Source organism: Budorcas taxicolor, chromosome 14, assembly GCF_023091745.1.
Source record: "Budorcas taxicolor isolate Tak-1 chromosome 14, Takin1.1, whole genome shotgun sequence".
NCBI classification, from domain to species: domain Eukaryota; kingdom Metazoa; phylum Chordata; class Mammalia; order Artiodactyla; family Bovidae; genus Budorcas; species Budorcas taxicolor.
In genome coordinates this window covers 81,041,365-81,066,211 of record NC_068923.1, presented here as the reverse complement: position 1 = coordinate 81,066,211, position 24,847 = coordinate 81,041,365, and the positions used below count along the sequence as shown (strand labels likewise).

Genomic DNA, 24,847 nt, shown 5'->3' with positions numbered 1-24,847 from the left:
TGCAGTTCATGGGGTGGCAAAGAGTCGGACACGACTGAGCGACTAAACTGACTGACTGATGATGATTACAGTCTAACAGGGGAGATGGACAATAAACAAAATAACCAAATGAACACATGCTATGATGTCAGGTGACGACAGGAATCATAAGTTCAGTTCAGCCTCTCAGTCGTGTCCGACTCTTTCGACCCCATGAACTGTAGCATGCCAGGCCTCCCTGTCCATCACCAACTCCAGGAGTTTACCCAAATTCATGTCCATTGAGTCAGTGATGCCATCCAACCATCTCATCCTCTGTCATCCCCTTCTTCTCCTGCCTTCAATCCTTCCCAGCATGAGGGTCTTTTCCAATGAGTCAATTTACACCAGGTATCATAAGTTTATCATAAGTTTATGATAGGTATCATAAGTTTAAGAAAACAGAACAAGAATAAAGCGTTGGGAGGGGGTGCCAGCAGGGCAATCTGAGGACATGAATTTTGATCAGAGCCATGAGCTGGTGAGTATCCCTGCTCTGCCAGAGACAGCTCTTCAGGCAGAAGGAACAATGAGGGCAAAGGCTGGGAGGCGTGAAAGCCTTGGCTCATTGGAAGCAAGTCATCACAGTCAGGACCTTCTGGACCAGCTCAGGGAAGCGGGCCACCTGTATCTGAAACTCAGGCTTCTCTGAGTTCTTCCTACACTGTCCCTATCTAGAGCCCATCCGTGCATATAATGATGACTTGATGTCCCGAAGACACGATTGACTGGCAGCTAGGTAGTGCTGACCGACCTGTGGACGGGCCCCATCATCACGTGATCGATTAACACCACAGATTAACATGTATTTATAAGCTGCGCATGTATTTGTACATGTGCCTTATTTTTGTGGTATATTTTCCAAGAAATATGCCATAGATTTTTAACATACTGGGAAATGGTCACTTTATTTTACTCCAGACATCTCAGTATAGTACAAATGATGACAGAAAGATTCATTTGTTCAGGCTTGTTTTTTGTCTTGATACTAGGGGTTAACCAAAAAAACATAGTTTTTAGCATTTGTATCTCTCCTTCATTTCACTGGAGGGGAACCCCCAGGGCCTTGTAATAATCTGGTGGACCTGCCTATCTCCTGCTGAGCTTAGCTCAGAATAATGCCTGGTAAACCCAACACAAAAGTGAAAGTGTTTGTTACTCAGTCATGTCCAATTCTTTGGGACCCCATGGACTGCAGCCCACCAGGCTCCTCTGTCCACGGGATTCTCCAGGCAAGAATACTGGAGTGGGTTGCTGCGTCCTCCTCTAGGGGATCTTCCTGACCCAGGAATGGAACCCTCATCTCTTGTGTCTCCTGCACTGGCAGGCGAGTTCTTTACCACTAGCGCCACCTGGGAAGCAACATGATTCCTGGGAAACAGCCCCACAATGCCATTCAGAGCTCCCTCATAACATCTTCATTCCTCTTGATAACATGTTGGCTTTTTCCTGAAAGGACAGCTCGTCTTCCTTTTCTTTTGCATAATTATGAACTGCCACAACCTTTTCCAAGAGCCCAAGGCAGGTCCTCTTCAGCATAAGGATCTCTATGCTCATCCATCGCCGCTGTTTCTTGTTGTAACATTCTGGGAGAGGAAGTGGAGGGGGCGTTTCAGATATGCTGTACGTACGTTTGTACACAGCAGATATTTGTACATGTTTGTGCTATGTGTGTGTGGCGGGGGGGGGGGGGGGGGCTTCCCAGTTGGTAGTAGTGGTAAAGAACTCACCTACCAATGCAGGAGACCTGGGTTCAATCCCTGGGTCAAGAAGACCCCCATGGAGGAGGGCATGGCAAGTCATTCCAGTATTCTTGCCTGGAGAATCCCATGGACAGCGGAGCCTGACGGGCTATAGTCCATGGGGTTGCAAAGAGTTGGACACAACTAAAGCGACTTACCATCCATGCAGGTGCTATGTAGAAAAATACATAAAGTATATAGAATGTCTAATGCTGTGTGTACATTTTAAAAGTATGAGGCTCACTTTTTATTCAATGCAATATTAAGATTAAATCAAATGTTGAATTTTTTAAATTAAAAATTTAAAGATATTAATATCTTTATAATTTATAATATCTGTAACTCCTCTTGCTGAGTGACTCTTAATGACTTTTACATAAATTGTAATATATTAAATTACCAATGAAAATCAACTGATATAAATATTGAATAATAATATCAACGTGATCAAATTTTTCAAAACATCATTCTCAGTCATTTTTCCAACAAAAATATAACAGTTGGAAAGTAAAGTAATTTCTTAAAATTATTTGTAGTGAATTTAACTTTTTATTTTAACTCAATATGAGAAAGTAGCTTTAGCTGCTAGATTTTCATTTGATATTGCATTAATAGACTTTTTTTCCAGCACTTGACCTAATTACTGGTGGAATAATTTTTGTAAAAGAGATTTATAAACAATAAACAGATTTTTATTCAGTTAACTCTTTGCATTTAATTCTCAAAGACAAAGGCTCTAAGGGGCAAACACAAACAATATTCACAAGGCAGCTAATCTCAGCCAACAAGCACATATAGGCCACCTCTCCAAGTGCAATTCCAAGATGGTGCAGTCAGTTGAGAGGAAGACCTCCAATCACAGCCATCTCATCACCATAGTTTTGTAGCACTAATCTTCCATACGTGTTGTGCATTTTCCATGAAGTCAATGTCAAAGGTGCTGGTATCCAAGAAAACCCATGGAGAGAAATTAAATAGGATTAAGAGTTTGTCAAATAGAGTTGACCTTTGGAGGGCCACAAAGGACTGCACTGTGTGTGTGTGTTTTTTTTTTTTCTTTTTGACACCCAAGAACCAGTGTTCACCCTCTGAGGTGCCCCACTGCCCTGCTAAGAAGCATGTGCCCTAAATTGTGAGCTCCTCAGTCGTAAGGTCTGGGTCCTTTTCATCCCTGTATTCCATCCTCAGCAGAGAGAATTTCATAGAGTTGATACTCTTTAAGTATTTGATGAGTGAGGGAAGGAGAGAGGAAGGTAATGACTGAGTTAGTGAAACAACCTGTGCTCAGACGCTCAGGCATATCCAGCTCTTTGCAACCCCACTAACTGTAGCCCATCAGGCTCCTCTGTTCATGGATTCTCCAGGTAAGATACTGGAGAGAGCTGCCATTTCCTTCTCCAGGGGATCTTCCCAACCCAAGGGTCAAACCCCCGTCTCCTGCATTGGCAAGTGGACTCTCCACCACTGGTGCCACCTGGGAAGCCTACTGAAACAATAAATATTGTTAATCTGAGACTGTTGTACACTGGAGTCCTCAGTGGAAGAATGATGAAGGAAAAGAAAGAAATAGAGGACATTCTTGGAAGGAGAAGCAGGGAAGGAGGGGCATGGAGTGGTTTTCAAGCAAGTAAGAAGAGATCTGGGCCTGAGAGTGATAAAGTTCTGTGTTGGAGAGGCAGCGTGGACTGGCAAGAAAAGCAAGCATCTCAAAATGAAAGCTCTTTGCTTCACTTCCAAATCTAACATTGATTGGCTAAGATTTTAAGCAATTTAGTAGCCTCTATCTCAGTTTTCCAACTCTCAAAATGGCGAAGATAAACGTGTTTCTTATAGAAATGATCAGAAGTAAATAAGATGTTAAAAGCTCTGCAAAGGGAAAGTAAGTATAAAATATTGAGCCTGAGGCATGGAGAGAGGTGGAGGGGCCAGGCTATGACAAGCCTCAAATGCCACATGGAGATGCAGAATGGACCAAGGGGAGCACCGCTGCTACAGGTTATTGGAAAGAGCAAGAAGACTGACGTTTACTGAGTGGCTGTTCTATGTTAAGCATGTATCCCTTACCTTACGTAATCTCCTGAGCCAATCTGTAAAGTAGATCCTGATATTGTCATTTTGCAGCTGAGAACACGAAGGCTCAGGAATAATAAAGCTGTTAGACTATTAAAGCTGATAGAATTGTTGACGGATTGGGTAACGGCTGCCAGGGGAAAAGAAGGTACGATGAATGATTCCTAGGTTTTTGCTTTATCACCAGAAGAATAATATTGCTACTTACTGAAACTGGGAACACTTGGCAGGAAGAGGTAGGGGCAAGTTTAAAACTTGGTGTGGACATGTTGAGTTAGACATGGCTCGGAGACATTTAGATGGAGGAAAGTGGGATGTTGGAATCTTCCATGTGAAGCTCGAAAGAGAGGTTAGAGTTGGAGCTGTAATGTGGGGACTCATCAGTATAAATGTGTTTCTTTCTTTAAAACCATGTCACTGAGACTACCGAAGGAGTTATGGGTAGAGAGAGAAAGAAGAATGATGTTAGGAGAATGCCGCATGTAGAGGCTGGGAAGAAAGAACAAGCGGAAGCACATGGTGCCCTGGTAACCACGTGAGTCGAGTGTTTTGAGAAGGAAGGGGTCACCAACTGGGACAGATGCTGTGGGGAGGGAGAAGATGAAGACTGAAGGTGGACCTCGGTGGCAACACGGAGGTGACTGGCAACTTTGTCGGGAGGGATCTCAGGGGAGTGATGGTAATACTGTGCTGTGCGCAGTCGCGCAGTCATGTCCGATTATTTTTGACCCCATGGACTGCAGCCCACCAGGCTCCTCTGTCCTTGGGGACTCTCCAGGAAAGAATACTGGAGTGAGTTGCCATGCCCTCCTCCAGGGGAACCTTCGCAGCCCAGGAATTGAACCGGAGTCTCCTGCTTTGCAGGTGGATTCTTTACCAGCTGAGCTACCAGGGAAGCCCAGTGATGGTAATAGACTCCCTAAAATTAGAGAGAATTGAGGAAAGTGTGAGATGAGCAAGAAGCAGTGAGTGTAAACATTCCTTTGCAAATTTTTGCCAGGGAAGGAAAAGGGGCTGTATGCAGAAGGGGAGGTTGGGTGAACAGAGAGTTTTTTAAAACATGGAAGATGTTACAGAATGTTGATATGCAGAAGGGAATGATGAACCGGAGAAAGGTTGATGAACCAGGAAACGGAGGGGAGACGTAGCATGAGTGGAGGGGCTCCGCATGAGATTAGAAACAAAAAACCAACAAAATTGATCTTTCATAACGAGAGGGAAGGTGGGACATGTGGGTCAATGTACAGACAGGTTGTTCCTGTGGCAGACAGAGGAAGCAGTTCTCTTCTGACTGCTTCTATTTTCACTTCTCGGTGTTGTGGGAGTAGAGACCCTCATGAAGAGTGAGGAAGGGGAAGGGGGACAATTGTTTAAGGAAAGAAGGGAAGTATGAAACAGTTGTCTTGGGGAAAAAAGAATGAATTGACGAGAGAAAGAAGGGAGGCTCACCAGCTGGTGCAGAGGGCCTACTTGAGATTTGTGTGTCATGAGTTTAAAGAAGGAAAGGTCAGCTTGTGCCTCTTCCCCCAGGTGAGTTAACTTCTGGGGTGCAGGCACGGCAGAGTTGTCAGAGAGTTGTACTCGATTAGAGCTGAGATGTTTCCAGTGTCATGGAGTAACTGCACGAACAAGAATTTGAGGGCACATGTAAGAGAGTGGGGCTTCCCTGGTGGTGCTAGAGGTAAAGAACCCGCCTGCCAAGGCAGTAGACAGAGGAGACTTGGGTTTGATCCCTGGGCCGGGAAGACTCCCCTGGAGGAGAGCATGGCAACCCACTCCAGTACTCTTGCCTAGCAAATCCCATGGACAGAGGAGCCTGGCGCACTATAGTCCATGGGGTCGCAAAGAGTCGGACACAGCTGAAGTGACTTAGCATGCAGATAAGAGAGTAACTACCATCACAGACTACAGAATCCATGCTGGGTAAAGAGGGAAACAAGCAGGTTGGGAGGGAAGACAGGCAGTGGTGAGGGACAGTGAAAATGCGGTAAAGTCAGTGGGTTTGAGATGCGGATAAGAATAAAGAAATGTTGGTGTGGGAGTACTAATGAAAGGGATGAATGTGGGATGCTGGAAATCACAATCTTGAAGGCGGTGCAGTTACTGAGAATGGCAAGGTTTAGGATAAGACCACGGGAGTAGGTGGTTAACAGGGGCTGCAAGAAAAAGGTATGGGAAGTGACGAGGTCACGGGACTGAGGCCAGAGTGTGGAGTGGATTATCTCTATGGATGCTGAGGCCACCAAATGTGATGACAGTGGGGAAGACTCAGAAATGCAGCTTCAGGGATCCTGGCACAGTGTTTCGTGATCCTCATGATGTTCAGTCTTTATGTAGGAATCCCCATCTCTGCAGCTGTGCTGAGTTTCCATTCCTCGCAACCATTAAGCCATAACGAGTTCACCAGGAGCTCCTCCTATTTTCCACTAAAAAAATAAAATAAAATTGACTTTCTAGTTTATCTCCCCTGAATTATGCTGACTAGAGCTAGCAGGAGAGATAAGATGAGGTTGGGTCCTAAGGTAGACAAGCAGAGAAGACCGAACACATTCCTATTTATTTATTTTTGATAGTAGACTGGACCAGGTTGCTCTAGAATTACCCTGAACTTTGAGAGTTACAAAATACCCTGAACTTTGAGAATTTTAAGATACTTGAAATCTCCTTTATTACATACTCTAGCCATGGTGGATATAGGCTGTGCTTGATACATGCAGGTCAATCAACCACATTTTGCTTTTTAAATTCTACTTTTAAACTTTAATCTTTGTCTTCAGTTCAGTTCAATTCAGTCGCTCAGTCGTGCCCGACTCTTTGTGACCCCATGAATCACAGCACACCAGGCCTCCCTGTCCATTACCAACTCCCGGAGTTCACTCAGACTCATGTCCATCGAGTCGGTGATGCCATCCAGCCATCTCATCCTTTGTCGTCCCCTTCTCCTCCTGCCCACAATCCCTCCCAGCATCAGAGTCTTTTCCAATGAGTCAGCTCTTCACATGAGGTGGCCGAAGTACTGGAGCTTCAGCTTTAGCCTCATTCCTTTCAAAGAAATCCCAGGGCTGATTTTTTAGATCCCTAAATATCATCCTTTTTTGCAAAGGAACCACAAAAAGTTTCCAGTCAGCTCATACTGGGTTCTATTGATTCTGGGACAAGATTTATGGTGAGTTATAACTCAACTGAATCACTTAGAAAAAAAATCATTTTCAAAAAAAAAAAAAGAAACGAAGGAATAAATGAGAAAATATACACAATGATGTCATTTGACAGATTTTGTTTCACCGAGACTCACTGGCACATCATTGAGTGGGCCTGAAATTTCCAACAGCCCCTGTGTTTGGGCTGCCTTTGATAGAGTAGAACCTGCAGGGAGACATAGCTGTAGCTGTCCTTCCAAGATGCAAAGAGATCATGCTCAGAAACGAATCCCTACAATGGTTGCTTAATGTGTGGCAGATGTGCCTCACGAGCTGGAATAACATCCAAATGCTGGTCTTTTCCCTGTTTCTCTGCAGAAAAACCATGTAACAGAAACGGATCTATCTGGTGAATTATCACTAATGTTCTCTAGATGCTTCGGTGTCCCTGTGGGTTGGCCCAGATAACTTGGAAACAGCTGCTGCCCGACAGAACACATGGAAGAGACAAACAAGTGCAGCACATCCCAAGACAGAAACAAAATCCTCAAGGACGTCCCCAAGCCTGTCATGTCATCCAGAGGCACTTGGCATATGGAATTCTTGCTTTCCTACCCAGTGATAGCACCAGCAGTTTGGGAGAGGTATTAGAACCCAAGGCTCCTGTGACTGTCTGCCTTTTCCTCACCAAGGAGTCATAAAGGGATTCTGGACATAAGCCAGAAAACTTGCCTACACATTCCCATGTCCTAGAACTAACCACACTAAAACCTACAGCTCTGTGAACCAAAGCACTAGCAGCCCCAGCCCAAAACAAATCCTGGCATGAAGAAGCTCTGTTTGGTGAGTTATTTTCAGAATGGGTGCTTACTGCCACACTGTGCATGTATGTGTGTGCATGTTTAAGCTCTTTTAGGTCCTGAGGCTTTCTATGAAAGAGGGGAGGGAGGCAGGAAGACTAACCTCAATTCCTGGGTGAGAAACTGAGATGTGAAAAATAGAAGTAAAAATCTGTATTAATTAGAAAAAAACTAACACCTGATGGAGAGTTCCTTAAAGGTGCAGACTGTATCTTACTTATCTTTGAGGTGTTTTGAGGATTAAGAACTAGTATATGACTTGAATGCAAATTGCATGTTGGAGGAGTTTTGGTTGAAATTAAATGTGTTATACCTACAATGCTGCAGGTACATATAGTGTCTCATATGATCCTGGAAGCTATCCTATCAGATAGATGTAGTCCCTCCCATTTTATAGATAGGAAAGCAAACTCAGAGAGGTTCAATAACTTTTTTGAGGTCACGCACAACTGGTAGAGTACAGTCTGTAAATATCAAGTCTTGACTTCTCCTCTCCTGATCATTCTTGTAAATCAGCAATTTTACTAGACCCTGCTCAAGGCAAGCCTTGACCACAGCACTTAAACTGTGTTTGTCTGTCTGTCTTTGCAGCCAGAACATGAATTTCATGAAGGCAGGAACCTTTCTTAGGTGGTACGTTTAAAGGAGAACAGTGTACCCTGGGGCTGGTGTCTTATTTGCCTTTGTATCCTTATTGTCTGGCTCAAGTCTTGGCCTGTTGTAGATAATTATATAAGTAAGTGGGAGGTGGGAAGGAAGATTCAAGAGGGAGGGGACATATGTATACCTATGGCTGATTCATGTTGGTGTTTGGCAGAAACCAACAGAATTCTGTAAAGTAATTATCCTTCAATTAAAAAACAAATTTAAAATTAAAAATAAATAGACACATAAAAATAAATGAAATTAAAACATAATGTAAGTAATAAAAACTTGAGTAAATCAATAAGCAAATTGACTGTGAGTCTAAACTAATCTGCTGCTGCTGCTTCTGCTAAGTCGCTTCAGTCGTGTCCGACTCTGTGCGACCCCAGAGACTGCAGCCCACCAGGTGCTCCTGCCCCTGGGATTCTCCAGGCAAGAACACTGGAGTGGATTGCCATTTCCTTCTCCAATGCATGAAAGTGAAAAGTGAAAGTGAAGTAGCTCAGTCGTGTCCGGCTCTTTGCAACCCCATGGACTGCAGCCCACCAGGCTCCTCCATCCATAGGATTTTCCAGGCAAGAGTACTGGAGTGGGGTGCCATTGCCTTCTCCACCAAACTAACCTACACAGTAACAAAACTCTGGACATGATCTGCATTCAGGAATTTCATGCATATTATTTAGTGACTGTGAGTCTCACCGTGAAAACGATTTCTCAGTGATTACTTCTTCCATCCCTTTGACCATGTATTGTGGAGACATGACTGGAAAGAAGCAGGCTCTTTTGGGAACAGAACTCTCAAAGCTTTAGCACAAAAGAGCTCTTGAAGGAGACCTCCAAGTATGACTAGGTCTGGTGATGGGGTCTTGTCATCCTCTCCAGTTTTCTCTCTCCAACCATCTGCCACCTACTTTGCCATTGCGGGTGTCCCAGAGGACCTGTGGCCCTCCACCCCTGATCCCACATCAGTATTATCCAATCTCTGGCCTTTTTGTCTTTGTTCACATGGACCCCTTTGCGCTGGATTCTTTTTTTCCTGCTCCATCCTCTGCCTACCTACCCCCAACTCCTATTTAACGCTCATGACTCAGTTTAGATGCTACCTGTTTTCAGAGGCTTTCCTGGATTTCTTTCCAGGCTGGCAAATACAGCTTTACTTGGCATTCTCATGTGTTCTCCTGATCACATTTCTGCCTTCTACTAGGCTATGAGTTTCTCAGGGGCACAAAACTGTGACTTACTCATCTTTGTCTCACCATATCAGTGGGAGCTTAGAAAAGAAAAAAAAAAAGAGAGGGAGAGAGAGGTTTTCCATAGATGATGAATTTGGGACAGTGAAACATAAGGAAAGAGGGTAGCAGTTTCCAAAAGTGGAAGACTACTTAAAGAAAGACTAAACTGGCTGGAACATTTCAAAATATCAGAGAAAAGAATGCAGTTACAATAGGACCAAGAGAGGGACAGAGACAGGAGGGAATAGAACGAACTTTCTTGGTGTTTGCTGCCTGTAGCAAGGGAACAGGCAATAGCAGAAGCAATCTGATTCTCCAGGTATAGACATTGCTGGGGTTTTTGTTTTCATTACTTAAGTGATTCTTACGGCGTGTGCTGGACTTTTTATAAGTTTAAATGGCTGAGCCAGCTTTGCATAGTGCACATATTCTGTAGAAATGAATATTTATGCTGAGTTAGTTGGACAAATACACAACTCATTGGAGTTTCTTTCCCCAAAGCTATCAAAGTGAAAGAAATGTCAAATCCATGTATAATGGGATTTGCTGAGCCTTCATCCCAGGCCTCTGCCAACGTGGGACTAGGAGAAAAGCGATTCCATGTCTGTTAGGTGGTTAAAAAGTAGTTGCATAAAATCATCACTGAGTATCATTTTCATAGGGCCCCAATTCGCTCACACCAAGTAATTCTAGAGTTAGGAACCTTTCCAGAGAATTCCTGAGGAGCTATACTGGGATAAAATCTGGCCCATTGTGAATATAAAATGGCAATTTTATTTAAACAGTTGTAGCTCCTTGGGTCTCTTCTGGCTGACTCTAATACTGCTCCTTGTCTATATACTTTGGACACATTTTCACTTTCCTCTAGAAAGAGTTTTACTGCTTAATCATCTTCCTCTTGCCGCCTCTCCCTTCTAGCTGAGTTCTGTATTGGAACAATGGAATAATATTGGCTTGGGGGCCTGTTGATGAATTTCATAGCAAAGCTATCACTAATAATCCCTAATGTATGTTCCTACCTTTGGCTCAATGACCAAGCCTCTTAACCTTCCTACGCCATCATATTTCCAGCTGTAAAGTTCAGTTGATAAGCCTTCATGCCTCAAGTTTCTCAAATGCTACATAGCCTCCCTACCATTTCCTTGTTCAGAGTGAGTAATGCCTTTCAACAGCCAAATCTAAAAGGCTGACTTCAGTTACTGTCCCACCTGTGACACTTCTCTGGCAAACATGGGCTAATAAAATGCACATGACCTGGAAAATCTGTGTACTTTTTTTGCAAAGTATTTCTAGTTTATGACCATGAATTGAACGGATTACTCATTGGCCAAATAATCTCATCATCAGATTTAGCCATCAGGATGAATGTGAACCTCATCCAATAATAGGTTATAATTTAGTTTTTTATTAGAGAGAAAAATAGATTGATTTATGCAGCCAGGAAACAGGTGTTGGGGATGTGTGATGTGCCAGGCATGGTGAAGGGTGGTAAAGGTATTGGTTGGTTATGTTTTCCCTAATTGGTGAGAATGAGCTAACCAAAAAGGAAAAGTCTTTTAGAGTTATGGGTAAAGCGGTTTCCATGACAGTGGGTGTTGACAAGGATGCTTACTGGAGCCCAGTGAGTAGTGTCTGAGCAAGGACTCCATCCTGGTTCCACTCATCTGGTACCAGCTCCAGATGGCCACGACCTTATCCTTTTTCTCTACTAATCCTTTGGCCAGAGTAAGGGACAAAACCCACCTCTTTGGACACAAGTGGTGTCCATGGTAGGGATGGCACAGCTGCTGAGCCTAGATGTGGAAACTTCCTTTACAGTCTGTCCTAAGAATTCCCCTCAAGTAATCATTTTGTCTTTGCAACCAAGTGTCTTGAAACAGAAGCCAGTGTTTACTGCCTTGGTAGTTATCCCATTCTGTCCCTTCTTCAGCTCATCTTCAATGCCACTCACCATGAGATCTGATCATATTACTTTATGGCTCAGAGAGCTTTTTTTTTTTTTTTTTGGCTCCTATGTATCCGCCATGTCAAGTGAAAACAATTCAAACTGTTTATGTGAACTGAGGTCATTTCTACCTCTTTAATGAAATATATTACAGTGAGAAACCATAGCTAACCTTTACTGACAGCCTCATATGCACCTGCTACTGCTGCTAAGTCACTTCAGTCGTGTCCGACTCTGTGCGACCCCATAGACGGCAGCCCACGAGGCTCCCCCGTCCCTGGGATTCTCCAGGCAAGAACACTGGAGTGGGTGTTCTTCCCACTTTCATTTCCTTCTCCACTGCATGAAAGTGAAAAGTGAAAGTGAAAGTGAAGTCGTGTCCGACTCTTTACTACCCCATGGACTGCAGCCTTCCAGGCTCCTCCGCCCATGGGATTTCCCAGGCAAGAGTACTGGAGTGGGCTGCCATTGCCAGTGTGCTAAATGCTTAACTCATTTTGTCTCCGTAACAAGAGTATGAAATTTGTATAGCTATTAGCCCAGTTTACAGATGAGCAAAATAAAGCCCAAAGAAGGGTAGTCACTGGCCCACAGTCAGCTGTCTCAGGGCAGAATTGGAAGTCAGACCTAGACCTGCCTGCTTGACTTCAAGCCTTCTCTGCCTGCCGCCTCTTGGCAGACCGACTAACAGTGACCCCCTTCCTCCTCACCCCCATCTTAACAGGGTGGGCCAGGGCAAGAGGACAGATGGGCATCCCCTGAAACCGTGTCCCTTTCCTCACAGTTCTTGATGTAGGCAGAGACCTGCAGACCAGCTTGCCAGCTGAAGGCCAGAGTCCTGAGGGACACGACTGCAGTGTGAAAGAGCAGGCCCCTTGGTTCTGAGAGACACCAACAGCTCCCTCGCCCACCACCCCGAGACAGGATAGGGCGTCATAGACGTGTGGAGTCATGCTGGCAGACACCTCCTTTGGACAAAGTAGAGGAGGCGTCCTGTGTGTCTTCGAGTTCATTTCCGCAGAGATCTCAATTTTCCTCCCCCACTGTGCCCACTTCTTCAGTGCCGCTCACTGTGGGATCTGGTCACATCACCCCTCAAAGGGCTTCTCTGGCCACTATAGGTGCCCATACGTGGCAACCCCACGCCACATGGCGTGACCTCTGCCTCTGTGGGGTCCACGGCACCCCACCCAGGTTCTGTCAGCTCGAGGATTTTGTTTCGTGATCCAGACGGCCGCTAAACCCCTTGAGGACCCATGCAGCGGCCTGTTTATTTTTGGCCCCGGGAGCCCGACCATGCGGTGAAGGGTTGAGCTCCATCCTCAGCTCTCTGAGCGGCCTTCCTTTGCACCAACCCACCGGCCACACCTCAGCCCAAAGCAGAGTGAACAAAGCCCCCCGTCTGTGTGGCCAAAGCCCCGGGTTTGCGCCACCAGCAGAGCATTCGGGTTACAGACGACGGAGTGCCTCTCTGGCCCCTGCTCTCTGACCCCTGGCCATCCTCCCAGCCACGCCTCCTGGTTTGATCCGCTCCAGCCTCACCAGCCTCCCGCCGCTTTTCCAAACCAAGCCCGTTCCCGCCTCAGCACTTGGTACACTCTGGATAGTCTCTTCCCCCGCTTTCTTCAGGCCGTCTCAAGGGTCCCCTCCTCAGACAGGCTGCCCCCAGGCACCCTACCATAATCGCAACCCCGACCCCCTTCTCCGGTCCCAGTTCCTCCACAGCACTGACCCCTGCCTACCAAATCATCACTCCCCTCTTCGTCTGTGTGACTGCTGTCACCTCCAGTAAAACATAAGTTCCTTGAGGACGGGAATTTTGTCTCTCGCCTCTCAGAACAGTGCCTGACACACAATAAGCGCCTAATGCATGTCTGTTGGATGAATGAATGACTTCCCTAAGGGACTGTGAGGGCCGCCAGAGCCAGCAGTGTGTCCCGCTCACTCTAACCTCCAGCGCCTAGACGGTGGGCCCAGGACAGACCACGAGCCCGTTACTGATTTATGATGCAGATTAGAGGTACGTGGTGCAGAAAAGCACCGGGCCTTTCCTGAGTGCCCCGTGACAGACCCCTGCCATGTGCCTTGGGTGCAGGGCTTTGTTTCCTGCTCACAACATCCTGAGGCAGTGGCTGCGCCTCCACTCGATGGGGCAGGAGACGCAGTGTCAGAGCAGAGGCCGTGTGTCCCCCAGTCACGGCTAGTGAGGAGCAGAGCTGGGATTCGAACCCAGCTCTCATACCAAGCCTCTATTTCTTCCCTCGTCTTGCCTCTCCTGAGACCCTGGCTACATTCAAACAAATGGATATTTGATTCATATATAGTCCTGTAATTAATGAAGTAAATCAAAGTGGAAAATTCAGAAAACTTTTTTCTAAGGAAGTTATTTTACCATCTCTGACTTTGAAATTTATTTTTCCCATAGGTCAGTGATATTTTCAGCTTTCAAGAGGAAACAGAATGTAAGTGATTATGATAACAAACACAACAGTCATTGAAACCGATTGTGAATATAAAGTGCTGGATAAAGCATAGCAATTGTGAGGCATAAGTCGTTGTTATTGCCTTCAAATTAGCCACATCTTTCTCAGAAAAATTAATTAACTTGCTCTTGTGGCTCTTCTGCCTCAAATTCAACATAAATTTATTGCTCAAAAAAAAAAAACCCAAGGGGTTTTCAAATACACTCCACTCCCCAGGTCTCAGTGGAAGACTTCCTTTTCTTATAGGTGAGCTTGGGGTGTTTGGGCTGTGCCTTCCTGGGGTGTGAGCAAGAATGCAATACCAGACAGAACTCTTGCTCGAACTGTGCAGAGAGGACCGTTTGGAGACTGGGGGCATATTTTGCAAGAGGAGTGAGGCTTGGAATGATTTTATAAAATTACTGATTTTTAAATGTTTTGCATTTTCCTAAGTCTGAAGTCAGTACCATTGCCAAATGACGCCGTTATCCCGGCAGTTGTCGTCCGTGTGCTCAGAGTCAGTTAAGGACATGTCAGGAGCCAACCAATCTGCCTGCAGACATCTAGAGGCACTCGCTTGCACTGCTTTGACTCAATAAAGGTTTTGCAGCGTGATCATCCTGTCAATTAAAATGAAACAGCACAAAATGTAACAAAGGTTGCCCCTTTTGCTTGAGAGCTAACTTGTTTTGGCGTTAAATACAACCTGTGTACTGTTGACTTGTCAGTTACATTGCCAGCCCCAAACCCTCATGTGGACTCCAGATCCATGGGTCAGTATCTCCATTTAGATGTCTAATAGGCATCTGAGAAATCACACATCTCTGCACTTAACTGACCCTTCATCTCACCCATCAAAACCAGCTTCTACCGCTGTCTGCCTCATCTCAGCGGGGGCAACTCTATGTTCCCAATGGCTCAAAACAAAAATCCTAGAGTCACCCTTGACCCCTCCCTTCTCTCACACAAGGCATCTGGTCTACCAGAGACCCTACTGACTTTGAAGTGAAGTGAAGTGAAGTCGCTCAGTCGTGTCCGACTCTTTGCGACCCCGTGGACTGTAGCCTACCAGGCTTCTCCGTCCATGGGATTCTCCAGGCAAGAATACTGGAGTGGGTTACCATTTCCTTCTCCAGGGGATATTCCCGACCCAGGGATTGAACCTGGGTCTCCTGCATTGGAGGCAGATGCTTTAACCTCTGAGCCAGCAGGAAAGCCCACCTTTGAAATATACCCCGTCTAGCCCCTTCTCCCCACTTTCACTCTACCACTGGTGCTACCCATCATCATGGTTCACGTAAACCTCAGCAGTTGTCTCCTAACTGATGCTCCTGTTTCTGCCCCTTGTACCCCACACCCCAGCATAGTCTCCAAAGTGATTTTTTTAAACAAATGTCAGATCATGTTGTTCTACTACTCAAAACTCTCCAGCGGTCCCCCCATCACTCAGAAGATAAGTCAAATTCCTAATACGACTCTGGCGCCTTTATTACTTTCCTAGGTCTTCTGTAACAAATTGCCACAAACTGATCACTTAAAAAACAACAGAAACTAGTCCTTACCGTTCTAGAGGCCGTATGCTGAAGTCAAGGTGTCGGCAGGGTCGTGCTGCCTCTGGAAGCTCTAGGAGATAATACACTCCTTGCCTCATCCAGCTTTCAGTGCCTGCCAGTGGTCCCTGGCTTGTGACTCGTCTGTCACTCCTATGTCTTTCCATCACCTTGTCCTTGGTATATCTGTCTTATAAGGATACGTGTGATTGCATACAAAGCCCACGTGGATAGTCCAAGATAACACTGCGGCTCCAAAATCACTGTGGATGGTGACTGCAGCCATGAAATTAAAAGATGCTCACTCCTTGGAAGAAAAGCTATGACAAACCTAGACAGCATATTAAAAAGCAGAGGTATTACTTTGCTGACAGAAGGTCCATATAGTCAAAGCTATGGTTTTTCCAGTAGTCATGTGTGGATATGAGGGTTGAACCATAAAGACGCTGAGCACCAAAACTGATGCATTCGAACTGTGATGCTGGAGAAGTCTCTTGAGATTCCCTTGGACAGCAAGGAGATCAAACCAGTCAATCCTAAAGGAAATCAACCCTGAATATTCATTAGAAGGACTGATGCTGAAGCTGACGCTCCAATACTTTGGCCACCTGATGCGAAGAGTCAACTCACTGGAAAAGACCCTGATGCTGGGAAAGGTTGAAGGTAAAAGGAGAAACGGATGGCAGAGGATGAGATGGTTAGATAGCATCACTGACTCAAAGGACATGAATCTGAGCAAACTCCGGGAGATAGTGGAGGACAGAGGAGGCGGACACGCTCCAGTCCCTGGGGCCACAGAGAGTCGGACACAACTGAGCGACTGAACAAGTCAAGATCCCTAATCATATTTTTGTCATAGAAAGCACTATTCACGCTTTTGACAATAAGAGAATATTCACAGGACCCAGGGGTGAGGACACAGACATATATTCTGGGGGCCATCATTCAATCACTGTGGGTCCTGCGTAACCTGCCCTTGACTCCTCCCTGGCCTCATCTCCCGCTTCTACATACTCACTGGGCTCCTTGCTGCGCCTTATGCGTTGCTGTTGTTGTTTAGTCACTAAGTTGTGTCTGATTCTTTTGCAGCCCCATGGGCTGTAGCCCGCCAGGCTCCTCTGTCCATGGGATTTCCCAGGCAAGAATACTGGAGTAGGTTGGCATTTCCTTCTCCAGGGGAATCTTCCTGACTCAGGGATAGACCCCACATCTCCTATACTGGCAGGCGAATTCTTTCCCACTGAGTCACCAGGGAAGCTCAAGTTCATTTCTGCCACGGCCCCTTTGCATTTGCCGTTCCCTCTGCGGGAATGCTGGCTCTCCCACCTCAGGTTTTAACTCAACATTCGTCTTCTCAGTAAGGTCTTCCCTGGACACCTATGTAAAATTCAAATACCTCCTAGCATTTCATTTACCTCGTCCCTGCTTTACTTTTTCTCCTTAGCACTTCTATTGCAGATTTTCCCATTTCATCTAACTTATTATCAGTTTCACAGAACTGTCTATTGTCTGTCTTCCCCCATCAGGATGGAAACGACCCAAGGGCAGGGGCTTCCGTCTGCCTCATTCACTGACACGTCCCGAGCACCTAGAACAGTGCCTCGCCTGGAGTCTTGCAGTGAATATTTGTTGAAGGAATAAACGACTGAGCACTTGCTACTTGCTACACACTGTGCAAAGGGTCATCACCTCATTCTAATCCTCACAACAATACAAGATACAAACTGTTATCCCCCCCTGCAGAGGGAGAAACGGAAGCTTCCAAATTTAGTAAGGCACCCAAGACCACACAGCCATTTGAAACCTAGCCTGGATTCAAACCTGCCTGTCTGACCCTAAGCCTGTGCACACAGTGGCTACAAATACCACTGAACTAGCTTGCTAGGGCTGCCATAACAAAGCACCACAGACCGTGTGGCTTAAAACACAGAAACATATTCTCACAGTTCTGGAGGCTACAAGTCTGAAAGCAAGATATCGGCGGTGTTGGCTTCTTCTGAGATCACTCTCCTTGGCATGTAGATGGCTCTCCCCTTGCTGTATCTCTGTATAATCTTCCTGGTATGCATGTCTGTCCTGATTTCCTTTTCTTATAGGGACACTCAGTCAAACGATAGATGACATCACTCTAGTGGCAGAAAGTGAAGAGGAACTAAAGATCCTCTTGATGAGGGTGAAGGAGGAGAGTGAAAAGGCTGGCTTAAAATTCGACTTTCAAAAAACTACGATCATGGCATCTGGTCCATCACTTCATGGGGAACAGATGGGGAAAAAGTGGAAACAGTGACAGATTTTATTGTCTTGGGCTCCAAAATAACTGCAGATTGTGACGGCAGCCATGAAATTAAAAAATACTTGCTCCTTGGAAGAAAAGCTATGACCAACCTAGACAGCATATTAAAAAGCAGAGATGTCATTTTGCCGACAGATGTCAAAGCTATGGTTTTTCCAGTATTTATGTACGCATGTAAGAACTGGACCATAAAGAAGGCTGAACGCTGAAGAATTGATGCTTTCAAATTGGGGTGCTGAAGAAAACTCTTGAGAGTCCCTTGGACAGCAAGGAGATCAAACCAGTTAATTTTAAAGAAAATCAACCCTGAATATTCATTAGAAAGACTGATGCTGAAGATGAAGCTCCAATACTTTGGCCACCTGATGCAAAGAGCCGACTCACTGGAAAAGACCCTGATGCTGGGAAAGATTGAAGGCCAAAGGAGAAAGGGGTGACAGAGGATGAGATGGTTAGATAGCATCACTGATGCAATGGACATGGATCTGAGCAAACTCTGGGAGATAGTGGAAGACAGAGGAGGCTGGCATGCTGCAGTCCATGGGGTTGCAAGGAGAGCTGGACACGATTCAGTGACTGAACAACAGTCAAATTGGACTAGGGCGCTTTCTTAGGACCTCATTTTGGAGACCCTGTCTTCAAATAAAGTTTCATGCTGAGGTGCTGGGGATGAAGACTGCAATGTGTGAATTTGGGGCACACAATTCAGCCCATAGCACCACTTCTCCATCAGACAGTCATAAAAGAAAGGGCTCCCCTATTCTTAAATCTTTGATCCATATTTCATTTCTCTCTGACATCTTTAATCTTCTGATCTTTAGTGGCTCCTTCTGTTTCACCCACAAAAACATATAAATCCATTTAATTTTTAAAAATCCTGAGGTTTTCCATCCCCTTCAAGTTCGTATCCGCTCTCCACTGCCAAACTTCAAAAAAATCCTCTTTTTTCATCACTTAAAATCATTCTCCTCTCAACACCATTGGTATTGCTTTTGCTGAAGTCACAAAGCCCAGGCCAGTGGCTTCTTTCAAGCTTCCTACCCCTTCACCCACCTTTCTGCAGGGCCCAGTGGCCACTGGCTCTCACCTCACGCCATGTGTTCATCTCTGACAAGAGGATGCTCCTTGGCTGCAAAAGGGAAAAGCAACTCGGGGGTAATTTCCAATTGTTGGAATAAGAGGTGATGTTTTCAGGGTTTGGTATTCAGGGTTACTACTCAGAACTAGGCCTTCCCTGATAGCTCAGATGGTAAAGAAACCGTCTGCAATGCAGGAGACCTGGGTTCTATTCCTGGGTCAGGAAGACCCCCTGGAGAAGAGAATGGCAACCCACTCCAGTATTCTTGCCTGGAGAATCCCATGGACAGAGGAGCCTGGTGGGCTACAGTCCACGGGGCCGAGTGGGACAGGACTGAGTGACTAACACTATCATTTAGGACTAACCCTAAATATAGGTTGCCATGGCATAGTGCGGACACATTGATACTACTTGCTCACTGTTTATCTGAAACTCAAATTTGTTTGTTATATGGCAGTTCCATAAATATTGGATTTAGGTGAATGGCCTCTCCTGACTTTGCACCTTCAGCAACATCTACTAGTCACAGTGGTGATCTGGGGAGTGAGGATAGCAAGGTGGTGCCCAAAATGGGCAAGGATTCGAGGAAGGGAGAACACACATAAGAGACTGTAAGCTCAGCTGACTAGGAGAGAGGTAAGCCCACCCAGCAAATTCCCAGAGATCTGGAAAAAAAGATGCACCAAGGTACCTACCTTATGAAAAAGAGGTTCAAGCCAGTTGATTTCAATATGAAAGGAAGCAACCATTCATATCATCTGTAACATAACTGAGAATACTTCAGCCAAGACAGAGTGATATATATGTACCCAACATGACTTCAGCGACTGGCTAACAAGAAAGCACTCTGGGAATATGCCACGAGGAATACAGTTAGCCTTTGGAAGATCCTGTGAAAGATCTGGCAGGTGTTCACACGCTGTAGAACTGTCTCTAAACAGTGCTACGTCCACATTAGTGGAGAGATACTGCAGAAGTTTCAACACTACCATCAGGTTTGCAAACTAGCATTACGAACGTGATAAAATATGGAGAGAGAAACATGGAAACTGACATTCCCATAGGTAAAATAGATAGCCAATGGGAATCTGCTGTATGGCTCAGGGAACTCAAACAGGGGCTCTGTGACCGTCTAGAGGGGTGGGGTGGGGAGGGAGATAGGAGGGAGGTTCAAGAGGGAGGGGACATACGTATACCTATGGCTGATTCATGATGATGTTTGACAGAAAACAAAAAATTCTGTAAAGCAATTGTCCTTCAATTAAAAAAGAAATTTTAAAAAATGTATGGGAAAAAAATATCTCACTACAGACGTGAGTGGTGCTAAAGATATGGGAATTGGCTTGAAAGGCTGTACAGGCACCTTGTATTGAGTGGGACGTCAGATCCGGGATCCAGGAGATCCTTGGAAGGGCCTGTTTCACTCACCCCCTACTGACCCCACTGGCTATAGAGATGGCCAAACAGGTGACACTTGGCACTGGCCAGGTAAGATGAACAGCAGTTTATTAATCATGTATACTCACAGCCTGGGAGGAGGACCCTGAATGCCACATGAAGTCATGAGGGCACTGTACTCAGGAACTGAGTGAATAACCAGGGACTGTGGGAGGCAAGCTTTGCAGTATCAAGGTGTGCGTGTGTGGGGTGGTCCCTGACTCCCTCTGGAGATGCAGCTGGCCTGTTTGAATAATTCTGTGGGCTTGCAGGGAACTGGAGCCTTCTGTTCAGGGATGAGCAAGGACTGTGCTGGCTCCTGTGATGAGGTTTGTTTGGCCGGTGGATCTTACCTCCAGGAGCCATGTGGGAAGGGGAACCTGCAGTTAGGCCATTCAAAGCCCTCCTGATTTTACAAGAGCTGTCAAAGCAGCACAAAATATGGGGCCTTGATTTTAGACAGCAGGGCTCCCCCGGGCCCCGGCTCCCCTTGGTCCCACATGTTCCTTCTTCAAGGAGGATTCATCCCTGTAGCCTAAAGCTGGTCCCACCACCATGTCATATCTCCCCGAGACGAACATGACATGCAAAGTATTGCTGGACATCTAGGATGCCACCAAACTTGAAAGAAAAGGTTGAATGTATGACTTTTGCTTCACTGGCTAATAAACGCATGTGGCATCTTCTGAGGATTGCTGTTTCCATTGTACCGTACTTCCTGAGGAAGACAGCTTGTGGGAGAAACTATAATACTTCTCATGTACCTCTCGTCTTCAGACTTCTATTCAAATCGTGAAAGGTCAACTGTGGCCCTAGTGGTCTAGAGGCTTGGAAATGCCCGGGGGCTGACCCTAGGGAAGCACAAGCAACCCCTTCACATCTATTCTCAGCACCCTTCTCCCCTCACTCACACTCACTCTCCCATGTGTCTGTCCCTAGGGCTCTCTGTGGATTTTCTCAGGAGCACTAGCGCCTGGTCTACTCTGGAGCATCAGATTTACTTTCCTACCTGTGTGGTGAACATTTCCACATGACATCATTAATTAATCAATCCAACCATTTATCAGACATTTACTGGGTAATAAGTGTTCTAGATACAAACATACCTCCATCTTGCTGTCTCCATGGAGTCTACGTTTGGGTGGGGGGTGTCATCCAGGCACATAAACTCAACAGTTCCAATATATTATTACCATCTTCTATCCTCAGATTGATTCTTCCTTTTCCAACTAAAGACATCACCATCCCACTGCCTGCTAAACCTTACAGCTCCAAAGTCATATCTGTTTCCTCTCTTCACCATCCTCACACGTCCCACTGAGCCAACAGCATAGCAATATAATCGCAATAAATAAACGACTTTGTTACAGCCCCTTAACCTCCATCTCCAAGCTTACTACTCTAATATTTTAAGTTATCGCTCTTAAGGTGCCTTTTAAGCATAGATTATTGTCTACAAAGGGTTGTACTTTCTGCTTTATGCATATTGGCTATCTGTCTTTAAAAGATCTTTTTAATCAAGGTTCTCCTGATGTTTAAGGTGAAATATCTAAAACTTCAAAGAGTCTGAAAACTCTTTTGTCTAAAAGACCAAAACAAGCCATCAAATACGGTCTGGTTTTTTAAGGCCAGATCTGAAGTGGGGAAAGAAACATCTCCGCTGCTGAGAAAGATGCTGATAGTGCTATTCAGAAAGGGACCCAGAGGACTCCAGTTTTAAACAAACTGTAATAACAAGACACTGTCAGCCAAAAGAGAAAGCTGATCCCCCGACGTGAAGGGTGCCAGCGATATACCACCTTCCTCCGCTCAGCGAGGCTGCTGACGCCCGATGACGCACCTCCCACCCGCTTTGTGGCAGAGCCGATCAGTTCCCTTTGAATGAAATCTTTATTCAGTTCAACCGCTTCAACACTCCTGGGGGAAGGGAGAGAGGACAAGAGAACGATTCCAGAAACAATGGAGCCCCAAACGCCAAGTTTCTGTTCTTGTTACTGTTCAGGTTTTGGCCCCGGGAAGACGGTCTCAATTCCATGTTTTTCGTTAAGCTGGTTTGTTTGGCAAAATCCACTGATAAATACAAAACTCTGAGGTCAGTCTCACCTTACTCGGAAAAGGGGGGAGCTGGGAAGAAGGTCAGCTTTCTGTGGTCGAGGAGACTCTGGAAGCCACTGAGCTGCTGTTGAGAATGGGAGGCAAAGATATGGGCCAGATAATTTTTTCTTTACAAATGTGTGAATCTAGGACTTTTTTTTACCCCCTCTTTACAAACCCAACATACAAACGATCCTTTGTTGAAGGCTTCATACCAGTGCCCGGGTCGGGGAGGGGAAGACAGGGCGGATGTGTGGGTAGAGTGAACAGGGTGGAATCCATAGATATAGGTCAAGATGTGGCTTTTTTAGGGAATAAACGCCCAAACTGATCCCTGCCTCTTCTCCCTTATTTTCTTATCCTCAGCTACTCATAGGCAGTCATGTCTTGCCCCGTATAAAGGCAAGACGGTGAGGGAAGTGGCAGAGGGCAAGGGCCTGCGTACCCGCAGAGCAGGTGGTCAGTCTGGGAGAGTCAATAGCGGCTTCCTGGGATCCAGACTTGTTTCCCTGGTGTTGTGCCCCCCTCCGCCCCTCCCCTGGGCCCCTGCAGCCACTTTGCTGCTGCTGCTAAGTCGCTTCAGTTGTGTCCGACTCTGTGCGACCCCATAGATGGCAGCCCACCAGGCTCCACTGTCCCTGGGATTCTCCAGGCAAGAACACTGGAGTGCAGCCACTTTACTCCAGGTCAATAACATTAGCCATTTTTCTCTTCCCGGTATTGTCAGCTGCTCTCGCATAAAAACAGAGTCTAAATGGGAAGAGGAGTCCGTTTCAATGCTGGAAATTGAAAGGCCAAGGTAAATAATTTTGTGTCAACACTTGTGAAATCATAATAAGTGCCATGCTGTAAGTGCTTCCTAAGTGCTAAGCACAACTCATTGGAAAAGACCCTGATGCTGGGAAAGATTGAAGGCAGGAGAAGGGGATGACAGAGGATGAGATGATTGGACGGCATCACTGACGTGATGGACATGAGTTTGAGTAAGCTCTGGGAGTTGGTGATGGACAGGGAAGCCTGGCGTGCTGTAGTCCATGGGGTCGCCAAGATTCGGACACGACTGAGCAACTGAACTGAAGTGCCAAGCACCATTCTGCATGCTTACCTACTTATCACACAGTCTTATGAGATGGGTAATATTATCATCATCTCATATTATATAGGTGGGGAGACAGGCTCAGAGAGGCTTAGCAGCTGGTCTGAGGTCACACAGCTGGAATCTGAACCCAGGCAGTCTGACTTCAGAGCCTGTGCTCTTTAACCGCCCCCCACACAGACCTGGCCTGTCTCCAGTATGTGACTAGTGGCAAGTGACCTAGACAACACTCCCCGCTGTCCCCTACCACACACACACACACCCACCCACTTATTTCCATGGATAAAGGACAGCAAAGTAGGGTTGTCCAGAAGGACAAAGATAATCACAGTAGGAGAGGGTAGCAGCCGCACAGATTCCTTGAATCGGCCGAGATTACAGGTCTCACTGTGCTGGGCCAGGCGCACGCCCCTCCATGCCAGGATGCCAGCCAAGCACTCAGAGAGGTCTGAGCAGGGCCTCACCACTGTGTTGCTAGTGATGGGTGCTTATCCTGGTGGGAGGGAAGGCAAAGCTAGTAAACTGCCCTCCACTGTGAAGGAGACTGATGTGCTAATACTGGCATTTATGTATATATGAAGTAGACATGTTGCATGCCATCCAGTGACCCACCAAAGACATGTAGCTTGGATTCAGTCTGTGGACTAGAAAATAAACATCATGATGGGCATAATACAGCCAAAGTTCTCCGGGTTGGTGTCTTCGTCAGTTCGGGCTGCTCTGTACAGACAGAGAGGCCTAGGCAACAAGCATTTAGCTCTCACAGACAGGATGTCCAAGATCAAGGTACCAGCAGGACAGCGTCTGGTGAGAAATCGCTTCCTGGTTTGTAGACAGCTGTTTTCTCATATCCTCACGTGGCAGAGAGCCGAAAAAAGAGGAAGCGCTCTTGTATGTTTTCTATGAAAGGCACTGATTGCATCTTGGTGGTTCCACCCTCATGACCTAATTACCTTCCAAAGGCTCCATCCAAATACCATCACATTGCGGATTAGTGTTTCAACATATGGATTTGGGGGGAGGGGGGACACGAACATATGGTCCCTAACAGATGCCATTCTATAAGTCTGCATCAGCATCGTTAAAAATTACGCACACGCACACAAGGCACAGTCCTGAATTGATTCAGAGAGAGCTCTGGCTCACTGATGAGCACCTCTACCCAGGCCTCATGCAGCCAGAAAC

General features: G+C 46.0%; 1 non-coding gene across 1 annotated transcript; it reads right to left on the bottom strand.

Moving 5' to 3' along the window:
• Positions 1-15,255: 15,255 nt before the first annotated feature.
• Positions 15,256-15,328, bottom strand: TRNAW-CCA (transfer RNA tryptophan (anticodon CCA)). Its single transcript has one exon. It is a non-coding gene; the product is annotated as a tRNA-Trp (tRNA).
• Between the last annotated feature and the right edge of the window lie 9,519 nt (positions 15,329-24,847).